General features: G+C 34.4%; 1 long non-coding RNA gene and 1 pseudogene across 1 annotated transcript; one reads left to right on the top strand and one right to left on the bottom strand.

Moving 5' to 3' along the window:
• Positions 1 to 4384, bottom strand: part of LOC106310893 — a 5795-nt pseudogene extending 1411 nt beyond the window's left edge.
• A 1216-nt stretch (positions 4385 to 5600) lies between these two features.
• Positions 5601 to 6427, top strand: LOC106311001. Its single transcript, XR_001263903.1, has 3 exons — positions 5601 to 5896; positions 5974 to 6106; positions 6271 to 6427. It is a non-coding gene; the product is annotated as an uncharacterized LOC106311001 (long non-coding RNA).
• The last annotated feature ends 757 nt before the right edge of the window (positions 6428 to 7184 follow it).

Consider the following 7184-nt stretch of genomic DNA (forward strand, 5'->3'; position numbering starts at 1 on the left):
AAACTGAGGAAACGGTTCGAGTTTCGAGTAGTGACACATAATCTGGAACCAAAATGAAAAAAAAAAGAACGTGGGTGAGAAGATTTTATGATAGAAAATGCACATGTCCTATACCAACATTTAACATATGTGTATCAGTGTATGTGTTTCAAAAAAAAAGTGCATCAGTGTATATCAGTACCAAAAAAAAAATGTGTATACCTTTAAGGTGCCTCTACATATTTTCATACTCCTAGCCATCGAGATCCCATGAAGAAACTTGTGGATGTTACTTATCTTCGATGAAACGATTACTTCATAAATATCGTCGAAAAACTCATCATCAAATTCTTCCAAACAGATGATACCGAGGAGAGACATTTGTAAGACGGCGTTGGACTCCAATTTGTGTATTATGACACTTTTTGATATGTTATCGTTGATGCTCAAAAAGCATAGACGAGGAGCATCAATAACAACTCCTGCTGAATCAAACAGGAAAGGAGAAACTCGTTCGAAAGTGAGCCTCTTCAATGACCGAGAGTGCACCCGAAATACTTTTTCATCGTCACTAGCCACGACAATCTTTAAACATTCCAGCACGGGGGAGCATAAGACAAGCGTCTCAAAAGTTGCCTCATTAGGAAACTCGATATATTCTAAATGCATAGTCTTCAGGCTAGGTAAGGAAACAAACTCAGCATCAGACAAGGTCACCTGAAAGAGCTTTAAGCATACCAGTGTCTCACAGTTATAAACTCTCTGCGGCATCTTGTTAAATCTACGGTCTGCGTAAGAGTAAGAACCAACATGTAGATGTTGGATCTTACGCTTAACCGCAGCATCAAACCATGACGTGAGAAAATAACCATCACTAACGTCTTTTTTATGAATCGTTAACTTGACTTCCTGTATGCATGAAACCCTAGTGGAATCGAAGAATCTGTCGCCGAAACTCGTAAAGTTTTTGAGATCTAAAAACTCCCTGGATTTTAACTCCAAACAAGGAAGCGAAAGCCAAAGATGTCTCCATCTAGTAGACAAAACACTAGTCTTAACAGCTTCCTTTGTGGAGAGAAGAGAAAGTATCTGGCATGTCAAATCATTAGGTAATTGGCTTATCGCATCTTTTGTCAACGTGGGACAAGCCTGACTCGCTTTCAGTTTACGAACCATGTTTTGTCGATCTAAACAAAACTATTCTGCATAACAAAATATTGAAAATACAAGTTTCAGAGAGAGTATTAGTTTGACTTAACTAACCTAACGTAATAAAAAAATCTCTAACAAGTGAAGAGAGGTTTTTAAAGCTCCATCGAACCAGATCAAACTTATAACATACATCAAACAAACATTCGGTTGAATACATAATAATAAGGAGCTAGGGTTTTCGATGTTTTCCATGTTTTCTGATGTGGTTATTTAGAACGAAACCAACGGTAAAAGAAGACGGCAAAGAAGAAGAACACGAACTAACCGTGATTTTCCCGAAGGGGTGGATTCTGACTACCACGAACGAATCGACTTCGTCGTCACCCGTAACGCTGTGCGATTGATTGTCTTTTTGCTACTAGAGCTAATCAAAGTAATTGAGGTTGTATTTATAAGATAAATTAATTCCAATGGTAAAATTGTGAAGATATCTCAAAAAGTAAATAAAATGAAAAAGAATGAAAGAGAATATTTTTTGTTTGTAGAATATATCCAACTAGTATACTCTCCCCTGCATAGCACGGGCATTGTCCTATGTACACATATTTTTAAAATATAATATGTAAAACTTACAACAAAAAGAAACGTTATTTCAATAGACTTAGTGATAAACTTAAGAATAAAAATTTACCGTTTAGTTTATATTTTACGACACTTCAGTATAGACCCAAAATATAAAGGTAAAATAAATATGAGTATTAGATATGAATTTTAGGCTCTTGTAAAAAAAAATGTTGACTATATTTTTGTAGAATAACTGATGTTATCTGTTGTAGTTTTTAGTTCTTCTCTATATCTTTCTTCATTTCTGGTTGTATATTTAGTCTACAAAATTAGGTGACATTATATAAGAAAAATAAAAACCAATGTGTATGTTACTCCTTACTAAACTTTCGAGCAACATGACATAAATAATGATTTGAATATTAAAGAGTTTAGACTTATTTTACTATTTAGTCTCACTAACCTGGATTTTAACTTTCATCCGCCAACGTTGTTAAGACGTTTTCGAAGAGTATTGTTGTGCTGCCGTTTGGCCAGAGCCCATGTCAACCCAGACATATAGAACTGTATTCTTGACAGTGTTGATACAATCGCTAGAAGTCATTCATCTGTCTTGTTAGAAATAAAAACTTCATAAAATTCTCATAGAAAGATTAAATGAAGCGATTGCTTGTTGAGAAGAATCTATAGCAACATGACTCGTGAGTCAAGTCTTATAAAGAGAAAGGCTAACGGTTCAGAGATTTTGAGATCATGAAGTACTGGGAGAGATAATATAGATTTTTATTTTGTCTAATTTTTTAGGAAAAGAAGATAATAAAATTCAGTTATTTGAATAGATAAACGGTTTCTTTAAAAGATCTTTGTATTTGCACTTTTGTATTTACATTTTTTAAATTTATATTTTAAACCAATGCCACATGTCAGTATTTTATTCGCCAGACGACTTGCGCTTTAGTATATAAGAGATACATACAATTAAAACACTGATCAGCTCTATAACCACCAATTAAAGTTATATATTATTAATGTCTAAGAAGTTATCTGATATATACTTGACAAGTTGATTAAAGTCGGCGGATGTTGGCTTTTCCCAAATTAAAGACCCCAAAGTACTTGAAAGAATCGCTTGCTTACCACCTTCTGGTTTCAAATACTTCCTTATTATCTCCTAATTAACCATACATTTGGAAAATGTCAAAAAAATCATGTATAACCACAAATTAGATACGTTGAAGACTCATAATGACAACATTATGTTCGTTGTTATCCATACCTGTGATTCAGGGCTTAGTTCGTCCACAAGAAGCTCAGCTATAACAAGCCGGGGCAAAGGGCCATTGCCTAGACCGTGACCATCACCCGGGACGTGAATATCCGGAGGAGAAAGCCACACAAGTTGTACTTTGTTTTTTGGAAATTCAAGTCTGCCTCCAATTTTATATCCATAATCCATGAAAAAGCTCGACAAAGATTCTATCCCATAACCATCAACCTAAAACACACCCAAAGAAATAAACAAAATCAGTGAGAGAACTTGAAATAAACAAAAACGATTCGAGATCCGCTCCGACAATAGGATATCCGGAGTGCCCGGATCCGAATCTAAATAGTAAAATCTTGGATCCGTCAAAACTGAATTCGGATCTTGGATCTGTCAAAACCGAATCCAGATCCGGATATCTTAACTTTTAGATCCGGATATCCGGATCCGTATTTTTAAAATATATTAAATTTTGAAATTTCATTGATATTTATTTTTGATATATTAATATTTATACATAAATTAGTCTTATAATATTGTATTTTAATTTTTAAAATATTATACACACACACATATATAAATAAATCTTAAATAAATATTTGATTTAAGTATTATTTAAAATATTTAGTAATTTATAAAAAAATTAATTATTTTTCGGATCTGGATCCAGATCCGGATATGCGGAAGTAATGTAATATCTAGACGAATATCTAAAATCCGGATATCCAGAAGCCACAAATCCGGATCCGGATATCCAGAAGCCACAAATCCGGATTCAGATATTAAACTAACGAATCCGACGGATCCGGATATGTGGATCCGTCCCAGGCCTAGAGAGAACACTCCTTATTGTAGCTAAAGGAAGAAAAACAAATTGTAGCCTACTAACAAGCACAATGGACCCTCCATGAAAGTTTATACTCCATGGAAGTTTGAAAGCCAATTTATCTTAGTCATAACTCATAACCATAATTTCCAAAATGATGCCCTTAAATACTTAACATCTTCTTTTCTTTTTTTGAAAACATTCTTAATATCTTTTGATGTGTAAAAAACCAACTTGTTGGGCTTAAGACAGAGCCGGGCATGCGCATGGTTAGTTAAACGGTTAAACCAATTCTTGAATTGTAAATTAGTACCTTGAATGTCCCGAAAAAGAAGTGGTCGTAGGAGATCTTTTCATTGTCCACAGACTGAACTAGTTCCCATACCGTCTTGGCCATCGGATTCTTCCTCAAGTACGTTTTAAGTATATATACTTTGAAGCACATCACGAAGAAATGTTTCACTTCCTCCCTGATTACACAATATAAACATGTATTTATTATCACGCTGATTAACTGATTTGAATTTTGTAAGAATTAGAAAAAATATTAGAGAAAAAACCTTAAATGATGAAGCGTGAGGCAAGTCGAGAGAACCCATGTAGTAAGATCTTTGAGCTCTGTAAGTATGAGAAACACAACTTTGCTTGATTGTTCTTATATCATATAGTAGATTCGTACTTAATCATGTTAAAAAAGTTTAGTGTAATTAATTATTATTATTTGAAAAAGAGCGTCGAAAAATACCAATTGCTAGCAGACAGTAATTTAACTGAATTTTATTGGGATAGTGGAAGACATAATCATATCTTATATATCTATAGGGGTGTCAATTCGGGCTGGCCCGGCCCGGTCCGGCCCAAACCCGCTAAGCCCGTAAATATTTGAGCCCGGCCCGGCCCGGCCCGAAAATAATTTGGGCCTAGAATTCAAAGCCCGGCCTGGCCCTTATAGGGCTACAGGGCTTTTCGGGCTTTTGTGGGCTTTTCGAAAAATAATTTGTCATTGTCATTTCCATCGTTTTAATACATGTGAATTTTCATTAAAAAAAGAGTTTCATTTTTAAAAAATAAAAAAAGTATAAAGTGAGTTTAAAATTTTCTTGTCTATCACAAATTTTTTATTTTTTCGTATGTTTTAAAAACATTTTATACACAAACCAAATTTAATAAGATTTAAATAATCAAATATCAATTAAAACAAAAAATATAAGAGAACAAAATTTATGATAAACATGGTCAAACGTTTTATACTTTATATTTTGAAAATAAAAACATGTTGTACATGAAAGAAGAATGTACTTTTGTAAAATTTAAAATGTAACACTTGTAATGATGAAACAATAAAGTGCATTAAAAACTTTTATATTTGCTTTATTAGAGTTTAGATAAAAATATTAAAATAATATATCAATACTAATAATAGTTTCGATTACAAGAAAGAAGGATAATATTTACGCTAAAATATAAATTTCGGGTTTTCGGGCCGGCCCTAGCCCAAACGGACTTAAGCCCAAAATACCCAAAGCCCAAATGGGCTTTGCCCGAAAGGCCTAATTTTTTTTGGGCTTATAAAGCTAAGCCCAAGCCCGGTAATTTTTAGGGCTGGGCGGGCTCGGGCTACGGGCTTTGGCCCTAATTGACATGTCTATATATCTATATATATAAAGGAGACTTACCTCTCTTCTCCTGTGTCCACGTCAGCAAGAGCACAAGGGCAAAAGACTCCACGTGTGATCACTTTAATTTTAAGTATTTCACGCCTTTGTTAGTCACAAGTTACATCTATTAAAAAACTATTCTATGTTTTAATTAGGGTTTGCTTCGTCTTAGCGCTGCAGGCTGTGCCGTATCTCTTCACATCTCTCCGCCTCCACCTTCATCTATGTAACACTTCAGTTATGTATACATTAGTCCAAGCGTTACGTCTTTTGCTCAGCTACTCCCACTCTCTCGAAATAAATCAGCATTAACATCCTCCAACGTAACCGACTGAAGCTTCGCTAATAAATCTCTTCGTTGCTTGAGATGAATAGTCCCACCGAACAAAATCCCATAAGTCATTCTCTAAGAAGAAATAGGAGCTACTTCATTGAATCATGCAGCACTAACAAGTTTGTTTTTACTTAGTCTGTTGCTTATTTCATTTCACTTTCCAAGCTCACAAATGTTCTGTTTTGCTTATCACTAGGGGGAATCGAGTTGCTAAAAAATTGCTGTCCAAAGCTTGATGTTTTTGATGGTGCCTTGCTGCTGATATTGGAGATCTTGAGTTAATCAACTGTTTACTTAAAGCTGGAGGTGATCTTAATCAGAAAGACGAGGTAACCTCAACATAACAATCAGCTTTTTAGTGATGAACACAAATCGTCATATGGCTGTGATTTTCAAGAAGAGAAAAAGCCATTAGAAGTTGCATCTCTAAGAGAAAACAGAAAGATTGTCGAGACTCTCTTCTTGTTGACAACAAAACCTGAAACTGTTTTAGATTGGACATTTGTTGGAGTTCTCGCTCACATGGAATCAAATAAGAACAATAGTGAAACTCAAGAAAGTCAAAATCTGGAGAGACGGTGATGCCTTCAGGTTTGTTTGAAACCCTCATGATGTTTTTTATCATTTTTTTTCAGTATAATTGAAGTGTTTTTTTCTTTCTTATACACAGAAGCTGTAGATGCTCGAAAAAGTTTCAAGACAAAGGACAAAATTAAGTCCAAGGGGGGTGTCCGCGCTCCGCGCGGAATATTGTTTTATTATTGCTAAGAGCATGATTTTTTTTGGATAATGTAGTTATGTTATCGTTTTTATTTGTTAAGATCATTATTTGATGTTTTTAGTTTGTTATGTAGTAGGTGATAAGTTAATATATTTTGCGTTTTTTTTTTAATAATGTGTTGTTGTGTGTATAGTACTTCTTAGTAGTCAAATGAGCCTCTAACGTAAACTAATATTGAATTTCAATAACTTTGCATCTACGCATTTGTTGATTCTAAGATTAACGGTTTCATCGTCAAAATTGTATTATATTTTTTTCATATTTTTGAAAATTATAATTTTTTAGATGTTTTTTGCCCTTTCCCCATATTTTAAACTTGAGCCCTCACCGTCTATGTATTTCGTTACATTTCTGGTGTGCGATGCTTCTCACCATCACCAGAAAAAAACTCACATTTTTTCTCTTGTTCTTCTTGCCCATCACCAGAAAAAAACTCACATTTTTTCTCTTGTTCTTCTTGCCTTCTTCACCTATGAGATTATATGGTATTTGTTGCAGATCAGGTTTATGAGTTTTCAGTTGTTCGGTTGCTTCCCACGGCATTGTAGGCTGTTCCAGTCAATATTGACTGCTCCTCTTTTTTCTTAGATTTCAGCTGATGTTAGGAACTGCATCTCCTTGGTTGG

Source organism: Brassica oleracea, chromosome C8 (genome assembly GCF_000695525.1).
Source record: "Brassica oleracea var. oleracea cultivar TO1000 chromosome C8, BOL, whole genome shotgun sequence".
NCBI lineage: Eukaryota > Viridiplantae > Streptophyta > Magnoliopsida > Brassicales > Brassicaceae > Brassica > Brassica oleracea.